This window comes from Choristoneura fumiferana, chromosome 6, assembly GCF_025370935.1.
Source record: "Choristoneura fumiferana chromosome 6, NRCan_CFum_1, whole genome shotgun sequence".
Lineage (NCBI taxonomy): Eukaryota > Metazoa > Arthropoda > Insecta > Lepidoptera > Tortricidae > Choristoneura > Choristoneura fumiferana.
The window spans coordinates 12,194,626-12,211,265 of NC_133477.1; the positions used below are offsets into that span (position 1 = coordinate 12,194,626).

Consider the following 16,640-nt stretch of genomic DNA (forward strand, 5'->3'; position numbering starts at 1 on the left):
GAGTTGTTTAGTGTCGCAAAAAAAACAATGTTTTGTTCAAAATTACAACATTACTTTTAGCCTGGTCATTCTACAGTTTTTTGTAAATAATTCGATATAAGGCTAATTTTTGGTATACGGCTTTTATGTGTAATTTTAAGATCCCATATTTTCTAATCCACCAAAATTAGGTTCCGGAAGATGGTAAAAAAGTACCCTAAAATAGGTATTTTTTTGAGCAATAATTATTAGTAAATTTACTGTCAAAATACATTTGAATAATTTAGTTTTTAGACCCGCAAGCTGAATCCACCAATATATCTAACAGGAAATTAGAAAAAAATCACTTAAGTAAGTGATTATTTCGTAATACGTCTAAATTCTATTAGGAAAAAAGAAAGATTTTTTTTAAGTCACATATTATCAAGAAATTAGATTTTAAATAATTATTATTTATATAAGTACAAAAGTCTCAAAGCACGTTAAAAAGACACACCTAAACCTTACCTTTTATGTCACTATCCTAATTATTTTTTAATGTTTAGTTTTGAAAATATGAAGCCTTTTCTTAAGTTCCTTTAAAAAAAAGTGGATTTTTCACGTGTTACAAAGAACTTAAATAAAACTAGTAAATTATGAAGTAAGTAAGGTAATATAAATAGGCTTATAGCAATTTCGCCTGATTTTTACAGAATTATTAAAGATTATTTTTTATAAAATTTTACTGTCGCCGTGATAAATTTTGGTGGATTATTGAAGAATATAATATGCAAATTACCTGACCAATTTTTTAATGCAAAAAAAATTGCTTATTTGAATTAATGTTGATTTTACTTAGAGCGAAGATGTTACGTGACTGGGATAGTTTTAAAAACGTACGCTCGACTAATAAATGGACAGGCCCTCTGTTCAAAATTGAAATAGCAAAAAAATTTGTTACGCGGTTTTGTCTTTTCTTTTATTGTTTATGAAGTGACGCTTTAAAAGCTTGCATATTTATTTATTTGCAGTTTCAAAATTGAAAACTATTTTAAAACTAATTGGACTATGCATAATGAAATGAATTCATCCTGAATATAATTGAATAGATTCATATTCGTAATCATTAATTGTGTTTCGCGAAATTAAATCGTGTAAATTAAATCTATCGAGCCACACTAAACAAATTGAAATATAATGGGTAACCGTTGGAACCTAACAATTGTAATATTTTAATACCATCTATGTAACACGGCTAAACAATAAAGTTTATTCTATTCTATTCTATACAAAACAACAGACCAAGGGAGTATCAAGTTTCAAAGTGAAATTTCCAAATGACCGTTACTATCAAAATCCTCTGATTCCTCACTCATCGTAGAACGTTTTCACAGTAACATTCATATTAAATTTTCTTGTCAAGCAATACGATATGCTAGCAATTACTTGTTCTATGAAAAAGCTCCACAGTGGGTTACAATTCAGATGGTCCAATAGTAGGTAGGTAAATTGCTGCGAAATGGCTGCGAATATCACAACAAGGCAAACGCTCGCAAGCTGCATTATTTCTGCAATGACAATCCAATTGACTTCGGTCTGAATTTAAATATTGCAGCACGACGTTAGCTAGAGTTAAGATCTTTACGATTTTCCTCTGAATGAAACATCGGGCATTCAAATAACACTAGCTTGCGCCCGCGGCTTCCACTCCATTGCAGAACATCCTACCCATGAAAATGTCCCAAAAACTGCGTTTTCCTTTATCTACCTTGTATCGAGAGTCTGTTTGCAGAAATCCAGCTTTTTAAGTCCATGGAGTTGACCTGGGCGTTAATGAGTCAGTTAATCAGTCTTTTTGTCTCAGGTATGTAATTGTTAAACATTGCATGGTCTCAAAATTCCATTATACACAGCTTTATCATTGTATTTTTCTTATAGTAAAGTAACACCACTAGATACTGTAGTTGTTCTATCGACTATAGTTCATTTTCCTTTTTCTGCTGTCTACTTGGGACGATAGCATTCGAGTGTGCTAATTAACTATTTATAAAATGAGTAATAAAACAAAACAATACAAGCAAGTGAGTTCTGAAGAAAAAGCTATTTTTCTTCATTATATTTACTCTCTGCAGTTCAGCTGTTCGCCTGCAGACACCCACTTAAAGATTACCGTGCTCTGACAGTCATGTGAGAAGAAAAGGCAAGAGATGACGGTATCGGAGTATAGGCTGATAGACTGTGATCAAAAACTTCCTAATAATACCTATTGCTTTAAACTAAGAGTTAACATTCATTAATTCTGAACTACTTAGTTGTTTTTAATTTGTCAATTTGAGAAGTATTTAGGTCATGTCAATGTATTATTCGGTACTTTATTCTTAATTCCAATATTTAAATTCCTTTTTATCGACGCGCAACATCCATGAATCTTCACAAAAAAACGGTTGTATTGTACAGTCGAATGGAAAAGCAGGAAACACATCTTTACGAGCAAATTGTCCATTAAAATCGAGGGAAATTGGCGTGGCTTCATACGTTTTTTGCCTTTATGAGGAACAGCAACGCGTGGTTACGATTTATGGAACTGTGAATCAGTACATTGTAAAATCTATTCGGTACGGGAGAAAATGTGTACGTGAATTTTTAACCCCGTGTATGTAATTTTTTCAACGTCGTGCGAATTTCCCGCTCACCACACCACCGATGCAGCGCTGGGCCTCGCATTCAAAGGACACGTAGCAGTGTAATAACTATTTGAAACTCGAACAGGCCAAATGGCGCGTTCAGCCTGTTTTATTTCCCGTATGAGTTTTTGCTCCTCGTGTCGTCTACAGCTCTGCTTGAATAGCACACTCGAGCTGTGGTAGGTCTTAACTAAGCTACGTTCGAGTCAAATAACTTCCTCCAATAAATTCGAGCCAACGTTTAATTTAACAACTCGAAATGCAGGAATATCTGTTGTGAATACGACTAACTTCAATTGTAATAAGAACTTCGCCGACGCTCTATTTTTCTAGCAACATGAGGTTTCCTTGCGTAAACTCAGCACCATGAGAATGATATAAAATATTTATAATGTACCTAACCCAACTTAAATAAAGTAATAATGACATAGTCTAGAATTACGAAAGAAATGGAAAATATTTTCTAACTTTTTGTGTCGAAACTTACCAGAACGAAAATACAAGGATAAATAAAACTGTTTCTTACGTGTTGGTCAACACTTCTTTGCATATTTTTCTGTTTCCGTGTTATATTAGACTCTGAATGACTCTGATCTACCATCATCACCATCACACTTTATCGATACTATGTAATAATACTACATTGTGTTAGCCTGCATGTTACGACACTGCTTACGAGCAAGTGTGATAAAATAATATTTTGCACCACACTAAAAAACGTATGTAAAAAAATAACGTAACGTACAAAACAATACACGCGCGAATAAAGGCATTGTTGATGTGATGGCACAAATGAAAACATGTCAGTCCGCAAATACGTAACATGGCACATGCTTTACATGTTTACATGCCACGGTCTAATAATGCGCGGAGCCACTCCATTTATCATTCGAACCATATTTCACAAGTTTGCGGTTGTTTGTCTTCTCTATCTCTCTCTAGTTATGCGTACGCCGTAATTATTAATGTTTGTAACCACAACATTATATTTTGCGTTCGCGAACGGGCCATTTGTCTCGTGAGATCCTCTATAAATTTAAGGTAAGGCCTCATTATGCGGTCTATAATTGCCCAGCGACGGTAAGATAAAATTGGTGCCAGGAAACCGTATGAACCGAAATGATTAGACATTTGGGATAGTCTTGATGGAGCGAAGGTCTTAAAAACAAGATGGATGGGTACCGTCACTGCTCACAGAGAGCGGCGGAGGGAATATAATTTATGATTGTTCAAAGTTAAGTGAGGTTCGATCATAATCAAAGAAAGTTTAATAAATTTGAAATTGCCACTTTTTGGAATAATCTTTGAAAGTTATACCTAATCGAAAGTATGCTGAAGTTTATAAGGTAACTATTAATCTAATTTGATTTTGATGATTACTGCCATTTGAATGTATCATTTCTGTTTACCTAAGTTTAAAACTTGCTGTAATTTTTCAGTGGACATTTACCATTAAAGTGTGTGTTTTTTAGTTTTTTTTTTTAATACCAATAATTATCTGAAAGACTTATGATGTTTAGTCACACTACATATAAAGTGAGATTATTATAGATCATTCTTGGTAGAATGTGTTCAAAATCGAACCTGCGAGAGGCATTGGATGCAGCCAACCCAAGAAAGTATGACATGGGAATGTTTGTGGGTATTTTAGTTCCGCCGGCTTCAAGTATGGCGTTGAACCTGTTGAGGTTAGGTGATGTGATGTGACAAGGATAGTTTTATTATAACAAATATTACGTGCATGCATTTTTTTTCTAGTTCATGTTTGTCCATGGGCATGTGACAAATTTGTACGATGCTAGTTAAAAAAAGTATCACTATAAAAAATAAATAAATGTAAGTAGTAATTTCACTGTCAATTCGGTAAATGTCATCCTGTTATTTTTTTCTTATTACTTAAAAAATAATTGTGTTGTAAATTGTGAAACTTATGTGGATTTTTCATCTACTCTTGGTCTGCTTTATTCATTCAAAATGGTGTCCCTCTCGAGGAAACCTTCGTATAATATGTACGCTTCAAACAGACCAACAGTAGTCAACAAACAGTCTAAACAACTTTCATTTTGCACGGATTTTGAGAAATCTATTGTCATCAATACATTCACTCGACGCGGATGGAAGCAAGTCGCACCCGACGAAGCCTGGAATATTTATTGGGCGAATACAGTCAATTGCAGAAACATTTTCAACATAGACAACGGCACCAGACTAAATGACCACCAACTTATAAATCATTTCCCGAAGCACTACGAGTTGGTACGTAAAGATTTGTTGGTACGGAACATAAAAAGGTACAGAAAAGAATTGGAAAAGGAATGTAATCGCTTAGCGGAAAAAATAGACGTCACTCTCCCCGGTGGCCACAAAGTTACCCGCTATGTACATTTGGATTTTATTCCTATAACGTACGTCCTGCCCTCCGACTACAATTTGTTCGTAGAGGAATACCGCCGCTCTCCGCAAACAACGTGGATACTCAAACCGACCGGCAAATCCCAAGGCGAGGGAATTTTCCTCATCAACAAACTATCAAAACTGAAGAAATGGTCTCGGGAATCAAAGAAATATTTACAGCACCAACTCACCAACAAGGACTCCTACGTCATATCACGCTACATTGATAATCCGCTTTTGATCGGAGGAAAGAAATTCGATTTGAGGATTTACGTCCTCGTTACGTCTTTTCGCCCCTTAAAGGCTTATATGTTTCGAAACGGCTTTTGTAGATTTTGTACAATGAAGTACGACTCGAGCGTCACTGAGCTGGACAATATGTACGTCCATTTAACGAATGTTAGCGTGCAAAAACACGGCGAGGATTACAACAGCCAACACGGGGGAAAGTTGGGCATACAAAATTTAAAGCTCTATTTAGAGGGCACGCGTGGCCGGGAAGTAACCGAGCGACTATTCCACGAGATACAATGGCTTATAGTACATTCTCTAAAAGCCGTAGCGTCAGTTATGGCGAATGACCGCCATTGCTTTGAATGTTACGGTTATGACATTATCATCGATACGGACTTAAAACCGTGGCTTATCGAAGTGAACGCGTCCCCTTCAATGACACCAACGACAAATAACGATGGAATATTGAAGAGCAAGCTCGTGGAAAACCTTCTGTCCGTAGTGCTCCCTCCAGACGGCATTCCGGATGTGCGGTGGAAGAAAACCCCGAGTGCTAAAGCGTTAGGAGACTTCGAGGTGCTCATAGACGAAGCCTCACCATTGAAAGACGATTTAGACTTAATGCACCCAGGTAGTTAACATAAACGCATAACTTATATTTGGTTTGTTATAAATAAAAACCGATATCAATTTTTAATGTGGTATTTATTAGTAAATTCGTACAGATAGCAAACGTGAAAAATGAAAATCACAAAACAAACGTGAAAAAAACTAAGATTACTGACAAAAAAAGCTATCGAACACGATGACCTTTGTTATAACGTGAATTGGCGTCTTCCCTCTCTATTAATTCCTCATCGATCAAAACGTCAAAGTCGCCAAGCGAGTCAGGATCGGGAGTTTTATTCCATCTCGCATCGGGTATGCCATCTGGCGGCACTACTACCGATACAATATTATCGATGAGTTTGTATTTTAAAATTCTATCATTGTGTGTAGTCGACTGGAGCGAAGGTGAAGCATTGACTTCTACTAGCCAAGGTTTCAGCGTATTGTCGATAATAATATCATAGCCGTAGCACTCGAAGCAATGGCGGTCGTTAGCCATAACTGGCGCAACTGCTTTTAAAGAATGCACGATAAGCCATTGCATTTCTGTAAAAAGTTTGTCCGTGACGGTGCGACCGCGAGTTCCTTCTAAATATAAGCGAAAATTCTGGATGCTCATCTTTCCGCCGTGCAGGCTATTGTAATCGCCACCGTGTTTCTGTACACTAACATTAGTTAAATGCACGTACATGTTGTCCAATTCGGTAACACTTGTATCATACTTGACTGTACAAAACCGACAGAACCCGTGCTGAAATAAATAAGCCTTAAGGGGCCGAAACGACGTCACTAGGACATACAATCTCAGATCGAACTTTTTACCGCCAATCAAAAGCGGATTGTCAATATAACGCGATATAACATAACTTTCTTTACTGCTGAATTGAGGGTGGAAAGGAGTTTTCGCTTCACGCGACCACTTCTTTAGTTTGGAAAGTTTGTTTATTAAGAAAATGCCTGCGCCTTGAGATTTACCGCACGGTTTCATTATCCACGTACTTTGGGGGGATTTCCTATATTCTTCCACGAACATATTATAATCGGCGGGCAGCACGTAGGTTACGGGTATGAAATCCAAATGTATATAACGTGTTACGACGTGACCGTTAGGTAATTGCAGTTCTGCTTTTTCCGCCAGTGGACTGCCCTCCCTTTCGAGCTCTTTTCTGTATCTCTTGATGTTTTTCACAAGTAAATCTTTTCGTGATAGTTCATAATGATTAGGAAAGTGATTAATCATTTGGTTATCAGTCATTCGGTAACCGCTTTCGATGCTGAAGATGTTCCGGCAGTTGGTAGTAAAGGACCAGTAAAAGTTCCATTCATCGTCAGGTCCAACTTGGACCCAGCCACGGCGTTCAAAATTAGTCATGATCACAGACTTCTCTAGGTCAGTACAATAAGTCACTCTGCCTTTTTCCGCAGTCGCCGGGGAAAACTTGCCAAATACAATTGGTGGTACTTTTTTTGGTTCTTGCGTCATCATGATTTCTTTATGATTTTATGATTAAATAATAATAGACGTAAAAAAATGTATCAAAAAAAACATCCAGGTAAGTGCGGATTGTCATTTTTCTGACACTTATTTATCCTTTGGTTCTGTTTTTTTAAATAATTAAAAAGGTTGCGCATTTTAATAAAAGTCCAAATGCCTAAGTACCTTTAACCCGTAGAAAAATCGGAGAAACAGTGAACTAAAATAAAATAAGGTCAAATAGCATTCATCGACGATAAAACTAATCTTATCAATAGCTGAAAAAGCCGCTCGCCGTAAAAAGGCAAATTATACAAATAAAATCTTGATTGATAGTCGAGCGATGAATGAATTTGCTCACCGCCATCTCACCGCGCTGAGCCGAGGTAAAAAGAAAACCAACGCGTCTTTGGTTCACTATCCAATTCGTGCCGATGCGACTTCAATTCCCGAAGGAAATCTTGTTCAATATTTTTTGTCCTATTTTTTGTTTGTTTCATTCCATCTAAACTGTATTTGGATTGTCTACCGTTTCATGTTGCGATTACGTTACGACTATTAGGTATGCGCTCTCATATTTTGTTTATGCTTAACTTCGAAGCAACAATGTTTTTGCTGCTCTAGACTGAAATTGATACTGAAGTAGGTAGCTATAATATCCGTGAATCCGAAAAAGATAACAACATGATATATAATATGATTATATAACAAATAAGTATTTACAAAACCATGCTTTTGTTTAGATTAAGGGCGCGTTTCCACCAAAGATGTATTATACCACGGTGCTATGGATGTGTTTGATATCCAGTCGTATTCATTGATCCACGTAGTATACTTGTGGAAACGGGTTCAACTAAGCTATGTTTTTATACAAAAAAGATGCGTGTGCTAGCTAGATGCATGCTCTGGATGCGTGATGTGGATGCTTACTATGGATGCGTGCTACGTGTGAGTGGCATATCTATTGTGCAGAGCATAGCGCATAGCTCGACCTGTGCATCTTCCTCGCACAGCTACCTCATGGCTGAGCATCTTCATAGCGCATCTTTCTCAAATGGCTACATACATAGCTTAGAACGGTCACGCGTAGTTTCGCAGCATAGCATTCATAGCACATCTCTGGTGGACCGGCACCCTAAATATTTACCTACAATAGGGCAGAAAATTGCAACTCTTAATTTAATTTTGTGAAGTAGTAAATTTTTTGTGCTGTAGCAATACCGTATTTTAGGGTTAAGTACTACTGCCTTTGTTGTAAAAATCGGAACCCTTATTGGATCACTTTGTTGTCCATCTGTCAGTCCGTCCGTTTGTCAAGACCTTTTTTCTCAGAAACGCGCGGAGGTATTAAGCTGACATAAATATCAAATACGCAGGTCCGCTATCCCTTGAAACAGTGAAAAAATCAAATATAACATTTATACATAACTAAATCGGTCAGGCTTAGGGATTCAGGAAAATAAAATAATATTTTTAAAGAGAACTAAGACCACGTAGACTAAGAACGTAACATTTTCGTCATGAAAATGGTCTAAACGCAATCTTATTTTATGCCAAAAACTAAGCAATCACTGGCTGTTTGAGTTTATCTAAGAGACTCGAAGTAAATTAAAAAAAAAATACTTTAACTGCCTAGGGACTAAAGTACTCACTGTACTTCCCGCCTCATAAGGCTATATTGACCTACTTTTAGAGCATGAGAAGTGAAAACAGTTTTTTAAATAGCCTATACGGTGCCCCACTGCTGAGCAAAGGCCTCCCCCTTCATTTATAAACAATTATTTCTGCAAAAACAATTTTTCTAACCGGTGGTTGGTTTTTTTTGACAGTCATTTGAGTCTGTTATAGCCTAAAGTGAAAAAAAGATATTTTGACTGACTTTAATTTTGACAGTCACTGTAACGAATAAAATTAAAGGGCTCTTCCAGAACTAAAGTTTCTTATACAAATAGTTGCGCAGTCAATTTCTTATACATACAGATAAAATCAAAAATGTTTTAGAAAGGTCTGGATGACAGTCGTATGATGAAGGTACTGTGGGAATTGTCCAACGAATGGCATCGGAAATCCTCGAATTTACTTTTTCTTATCAGCTTGAGAAAAACTAGAAAGAATAAGAATATCGAATGTATAGTAAGATAAGGTCACTTCTTGTGTAGTCAATGTTAACTTCATGAATTTAAGAAAAATGTTTATTAAAGTTAAATTTCATCAATCAAAAATAATTAACTGCAGAACTTAAGCCTTAATAAAAAGAACTTACATGTCGGGAATCATTAAAGTGATTTTGGACACAGTTTCTAAATTGGTTCAAGTTAGTTTTCTGAGAACTCTAAAGATAAAAAACCTACTATTGAAACAATTTAATTTTATTTTGATATTGCATTGTATAGCCGTGGTGGCCTAGTTATCTGAACTATTATGGTCTTTGAAGCAGAGAATCGAGGTTCAAATCCGGGCTTGTAAGTTTTTCAAAATTCATACGTGAAATTATCGAGGGAACTACGGCCCATACCCTCTCATTCTGAGAGGTGGCCTGTGCCTAGCATTGGGACGTATATAGGCTAGGATAATGATGATGATGATGATTCCATAGTAGGTAAATAAGTACCATACCACCAGTCCTCGGCCTCAAAAAATAAAATACCAATAAAAACACCAACAAGGTTTCTACGGGCGAAGTGAAGTGAAAATCTCAACAAATTGGGGGTCCGTCTAATGGTCCGTGCTAACGGTTGAGATCACTCGTGATTATGGCCCTTGTTTTGTTAATGAAAACAGGAAGGAAACGTCGCACATTTTAACCCGATGTCCGAGAAACACGAAATTGCAACCGTTTTCGCTAGAGACCGCAAATCGAACGGAAATTTTAAAATGGCGCAAACGTAGCACTTCCGCGATCCGATCGCCTGTAAAATATGATAATTTTCCGCTGTTTATGCTACTTAATGTACTCACCGTGGCGTTAATTTAAAAAAAAACTTCGCCATTTGTTTCTTTTAAATTTTGACTTCGAAATCCTAATAAGGAAATTCATTGAAACCACTCAGGTTTTGTACGTTTTTGGACGCAGCGGAATCCCAATCATTTCATGTTGAAGAGTTCTCGTTTCTTTAATTAACGGACGACCCCGTAGTCTTCCCAATTCCGCCTTCGTCACGTATTTAAACCGAAGTCGACTCTCTTATCGACGCCCTACTTCCGCTTGGTATTCGACTGGCTCACCAATATGCCTATAGCCTATAACGAACGTTGATAAAGACGGAAACAAATTTATTTAACTTTTTTTCCTTAAAGCATCTTACGTGGCGCTATTTTGCATTTTCTATTGCTTCTTTGTTTGAATTCATTATTTATGAATGTTGTTTTGGCTTGGGGTGTATTTTACAGGTTTGTTTGTGTAAATAAATATCTTGTGTTTATTACATTCTTTGCTATATGTATGTATATTTTGGCAAACATAACTTTTATAAAGGTCGAACAAATCTTACATTTATAATAATCAAAAAAGCACAATCTTGCATAACTTTAAATTGGTACTCGTCCTATCCAACGCAAAAAGAAATATAATATAATATTCATCAAAAGAAATAAGTAAAATAGCAAAAAATACTACGCACTGTAAGCGCTACTGTTTACGAATGCGTCAATTCACTCGGCATTACTTGAATTCACAAGTAAGTAATAAAGTAAGTACTCGTTTGTTTCACAAATAAAATAAATATTAGTTTATCTTCTCATATTTGCAAATTTCTGAACAAAAACTTCACTTAAGCATCCCGCTTTCGTAATTCAAGGAGTTCTTTTTGCAGGAGCCGAGCTGTTGGAAACATTTTAACCTTAAATGAAATAGAGCCTGCGGGGAATTTAATATCTGTAGCGAGGCGATTACTATGATGACTCGAACAAACTGCGGCCAACATTGTCGCCACTTTAATTAAAACTTGTGAAATGGGTGCACTGTAATTGATTTTTTCGGGATTTTTATGACTTCAGATTTATATTATATCTAAGTACCTACAACAACCCACTACAAGGCTAGCTAACTGGAGGCTTATGGGGGAAGCCTATGCCTCATTTCACTTGTAATTTTCATTTTAAGGAAGGTTACCAAAATTACGTAATTCTACTGAAAACGCTGGTAATAATGCCATATTTATTCAATATCCATTTTTATAGCCAGTATTATTTTATTCAATTACGGTAAAATTATCACTAAGCTTTTTTTTTACATAAAACTGACCCGTGATTGACCACTATCTACCTGTTGGAAGTTCACATGAGGCCAAAGGGAGGTTCCTCTGTGGTATAAATTCATTCAGTAAAGATATAAAGCTGCAAAAATCATTACGCGACATTGGTGATTACATTCCTAGCCCCCAACCACTGCCCTGTTACATACTTATTAGTTGGATAGTGCATCTAAATAAAAAATGAAAATTAATATCCCTACTTCCCAAACTGCAACTGCGCGAGACGTTAATAATTAAAAGAAAACTCGGCTCGCTGTTCCAGAAAGTTCTCATTACAGAGAATCATCAAAATTCATGGAGGCGGAAAAACTGAACTTCCCACTTTGCCGTTGTAAAACCAGCTGGCAAGTGCAGTAAAAATAATACTCAAGCATTAACTTCCAAGGCGAGGTTTATGTAGGAATAATGAAAGGGTTACCTTGATAAGATACCTGGACTAGCTTATACGCCGTGCTTTTCTTAGTTTCCGTTAATTTAAAAATATGGCTTCGTGTATTCATGAAAACTACCTACTTAGTTTTTTGTAATTATATAATTTTAGCTATCAGTCGTTGTGAAAGGTTGAATTAAGAAGTTCACAATCTTGATGAGTGACATTAACGTAACACATGAGAGAGCCATAAAAAAGGCGCTTGCTTGGGTCCTTTACTCATTGATGTTTATTTTGAAAATATGCACACTAGATTACAAATGATCCAGAAATTTATATCTATCTGCAGAAAGCCGTCGAAAGCGTTCATATTAATCTAACAAAGGTGTACAAAAACTGCATTTTTTTTAATACGAGTTACCTACAATAGAGCAGAAAATTGCAACTTAAATTTTTTACGTCTTAATAACATATAATATAAATGTATGATCTGGAATCTTCTATTGCTAAAGTTCCCTATTGCTTAACATTCCTAATTTTTAAATATGAGGTTGTGCAGGCATTTAATATGGCATTCAAAGCAGATTCAAGGGAAGCGGCCTTTGACGAAAGCTTTAGCTTTAGCACAACGCGGCTTGTGGCTTCCAAAGACGTTACCAAGTGCTACTGCAATGTGAGCTGGTCCAATTGATTTAACAGGATACGGCGGAGGCTACTAAGTCTTGTTCTTAGATGTTTGAGGCATTGATTAATGATTCATTGATTGATTTACAATACAATACAATACAATAACTCTTTATTGCACACCAACACAGTAAGCAGTACAGAAAACACAAGTATATACATAGAGATTTTCTAAAGTAAGCAATACTATATTTACCTACTTTGTTTAGAGCCTACTGATAGATAGATAAAACGTTTATTTGTCACTGCACACACAATTAAAATTATTCATTATTAATCTATTGTCAGCCAGATAGGTATTCTACTCGAACAGCCGATGGGTATAAATCATACTGGGTGTGTTTATACACGGTGCCTCTGACTAATGGGACTTTAAATGCAAGGTTGCAAGGTTCGATCTTACTCGTAGCTACTTTTCTGAGCTACTGAATACTTTCAAAAAACTTGAATTTAGTAATTTATAAATGATCAAATTTTATATATCGGACATGGCGGCGTTATCGCTGTCCCATGGTACAGTCGCCGTCAGGTATTTCGGAGCGGCCAAGGTGGTCATAAATATCGGCACATTCACTCTATTATCAAGGTATTAAAGTTCATGTTTCGATATTTTTGATCACTTTGGCCGCTCTGAAATATCTAATGACGACTGTACAAGAGGGCGCAATTCCGTTGATAGGTACGGGGGCCTTTAAATATTTTTTGACATTTGACATCTCTTTATGATAAATATTTATCATCAATAGCTGTTAGTTTATATTTTGGTATGTTTGAGAAAAAAAAGGCAAAGTTGTGAAAAAATATATAAATATTTTTCGAAAGCGATCGGGCTTATTCTCTCTCTTTCAAATGTTTAAACTGGAACAGAGTATTTTATTTTAGTTTTTACGACAAATATACATAGTTATAGTAACATCTACAATGTCCACCATGTTGCTACAGTAAATTCGTTAGAGCTCACAAACTTTGATCGTAACAAAACACTGTAAAGGCATTTTAGCGTTAAATTACTGAAACAGTACCAACCTACGTGACATTTCTCTACTAATTGCAAAATCGTTGTCCTTGGCTTTTTTTGGATTAATGTGTTGAGATAAATGTCAAAGAAAAACGTCTCTTTGTTTAAAAACAACCATATTTTAAACTGTTCATTTTTTCCAATTAGTGGAGAAATACCCACGTACCAAATGAAGGCTGCCTGTCCACTGAAGCCAAGCGAGGCAGTGGAGCGGTGAGCAAGATAAAAACCCACCAATAGAATTGCATTAAATGTCAGTGGACAGGGAGTTGGCAACTAGTTAAAAAATATTTATACAAAACCGGGAAGAGGGGTGAGGATGCGGAGTGAGGAAGCGGGATAGAGAAACGAGTGTAAGCGGGAAGTGGAGCGGAGAAACGAGTACGAGCGGAAAAGCGAAGAAGCTCCACGAATGAAAAAATAGTCCGCAACTCCATTCCACCCTCTCGCTCCGCTCCGCTCTCTAGCTCCGCGCCTTTGCATCTTCGCATCACACAGCCCTTCGCATCACTTTCTGACCCCGCTCTACTATCTAGCTCCACGCTTATGGACAGACACAGTCCGAAACTATCCGCTCCGCACTACCCTCTCACTCCGCTCCGCTGCCACCCTCCGCTCCAGTGGACAGGTATCTAAAGCAAGAGTCTGTACTTGACACGGTATCGCCCAAAATGTCACGTTGTCAAGCTGTACCTACCTCCTAAATCGTTGGAAATTTCCGTCACTTGAGCTTATCTGCTGCCTGGTTTAAGCCCGTTGCATGTTCATTTGAAACTCGAGAGCAAATTATCTGACAGCCTTAGGGCTTTGTATTATCTTTAGACGGTGATCAACGACTCTATGGGCGTAATATAATCGTAACTTCGTCATGGTATCAATCAACTGATAGGTATAGTAACTATTACTGCGTAGAAAAGATATTATTCGCAAATCTAATCAACGTTACTGATCTTAAATATGAAAATTTGTGTGTATGTGTATGTGTGCGTGCGTGCGTGTGCGTGTGTTTGTGTGTGTGTGTGTGTGTGTGTGTGTGTGTGTGTGTGCGGGTGCGTGTGCGTGTGTGTGTGTGTGTTTATTACTGTTTCTGATTTTAATTTTAGGTATGATCGGTGTACACCTAAAGGCAAACATAGTGTTGCAGGTCAAACTTTTCTACTACTGTAATCAGTTATTAAATCACTTTGACTTCTACACTTTATCGATTGGACGGATTTCGAAGACATCTGGCATTTACAATATATATATTAGAATATCCTTTTGTAAAAATATATAGGTAGGCTGTTTTTTATGCCGATATATTCCCACGGAATCGGGATTAAAGTATGTAGGTATAATATTAAAATTTTAACCGTTAAGTCTAGAGTCATGAAGTTCTGTTCAGGTTTTCTTCATGCAACGTAAATGTAGACTACGGTAAATACATTTTGGAAATACCCATGTGAAAATAGTAAAATTCCGGAGTTTCAATAGAACCGCCATATTTATAATGATTCACGTTTTTACATCAACATTATAAATGGCTACTTATATTTTGTTGCTATTCAATTTAAAATATCAGAACTTTCTTGTGAAATGAACATTTAAAACAGATTAAGAGCTAGAAAAGCACTATACATCATTATTATAAAATGCATCAGTTTACTTACTTTGGTTGTTTTTCACTGCTACCTACTAATAGGTAGTTGTATAAGACTTTTGTGTTCATACTTTTAATAGTAGTTTATGTGACTCTTATATGATGCGTATTATGCACAGTTACACATAGTGCTCTATCTTCACACATATAATAAACTAAACAAACTAATCTTTGCAACAAGACAATCTGAACATCAAAAATGGCGGTAGGTAAATGAAAACTTTTCTGTCGCAAATCACGCAACTGTTTTTTTTTAATTCAGAGACAAACTAGACGCAACCCTAACTTTTATATCGATTTATCAAATGCGAGATTTGTCAAAATTGTTTTGCTAAACTTTAAACTCAGATAGGATTCGCGCTGTCATCGTTCATCCACCATGACCTCTCATATTTCGTTTTCTAGAATTTTTTTACCGTACAACGGCAAAAACTACTAGACACTGGCAAAATTGTCCTCCGATGGACAGAGCCATATTTTTTTAAAGAAACAACAACAAACAAACTCAGATAAGTCCAACTCTAAAAATTTTAAGATTTTGGTATCAAAATAAAAAAGCAAATAAGGTAGATACTCACCTAAGAACCGAAGGTAGAGTGGACATATCTGAGTTTGAAGTTAAAGGTCGCCTTACACCATGCTCGTTCCTAGCATGCTAGTTGCTAGTACCTGAAGTACCAGTATGCCCATGCTTAATAGTAGCATGCACGTGTCCTATACACACATGCTAGTAGGTAGCATTACTCAAAAGTAGCATGCTTTCGTGCTAGTAACTAGCATGTTGTGTAACAGTAGCATTAGCAACACAATTGTTCGCAATTGACATTTAATTTCAAATAAAACGTCATCTCGACTCGACTGATATTAGAATTGAAATCCTATCAAATTGCTTCGTTTTTGAGAGACATTCGAAATTTGAATATAATAATAAAATCAACTTCGATGTTATTTTTATAAAATACCTAATAACATTTTTTGCAGATAGGTATGTAAGTAATTTGTTATATTCTAACAAACTAGTTCATCTCTATGTTGGTCATAATTTCCGGTTTTTGAAGGCATTATTATGTTTGTATTGTAGATGAAAGTATATATTTCCTGTCGTGTACAATAAAACCTCTGTTTACACAAAGCCATTTTCCTTCTGTATATATATTCAACGAGGAGGGAAAGCCCGTGTCTACAATTGAGAGCAATTTCCGGGACATTCTGCCATCACTGTTCATCGTCAATACAGAATATGCAGGCAGCCCATTGATTCAGGTGCAAATTTATGGAAACCATCTATATGCCGCGAGGGACAAAAAAATATATTCGGCAAAC

General features: G+C 36.4%; 2 pseudogenes; one reads left to right on the forward strand and one right to left on the reverse strand.

Moving 5' to 3' along the window:
- Positions 1-4,510: 4,510 nt before the first annotated feature.
- LOC141428652 (polyglutamylase complex subunit TTLL1 pseudogene) lies at positions 4,511-5,912 on the forward strand (annotated as a pseudogene).
- A 44-nt stretch (positions 5,913-5,956) lies between these two features.
- On the reverse strand, positions 5,957-7,453 carry LOC141428651 (polyglutamylase complex subunit TTLL1 pseudogene; annotated as a pseudogene).
- Between the last annotated feature and the right edge of the window lie 9,187 nt (positions 7,454-16,640).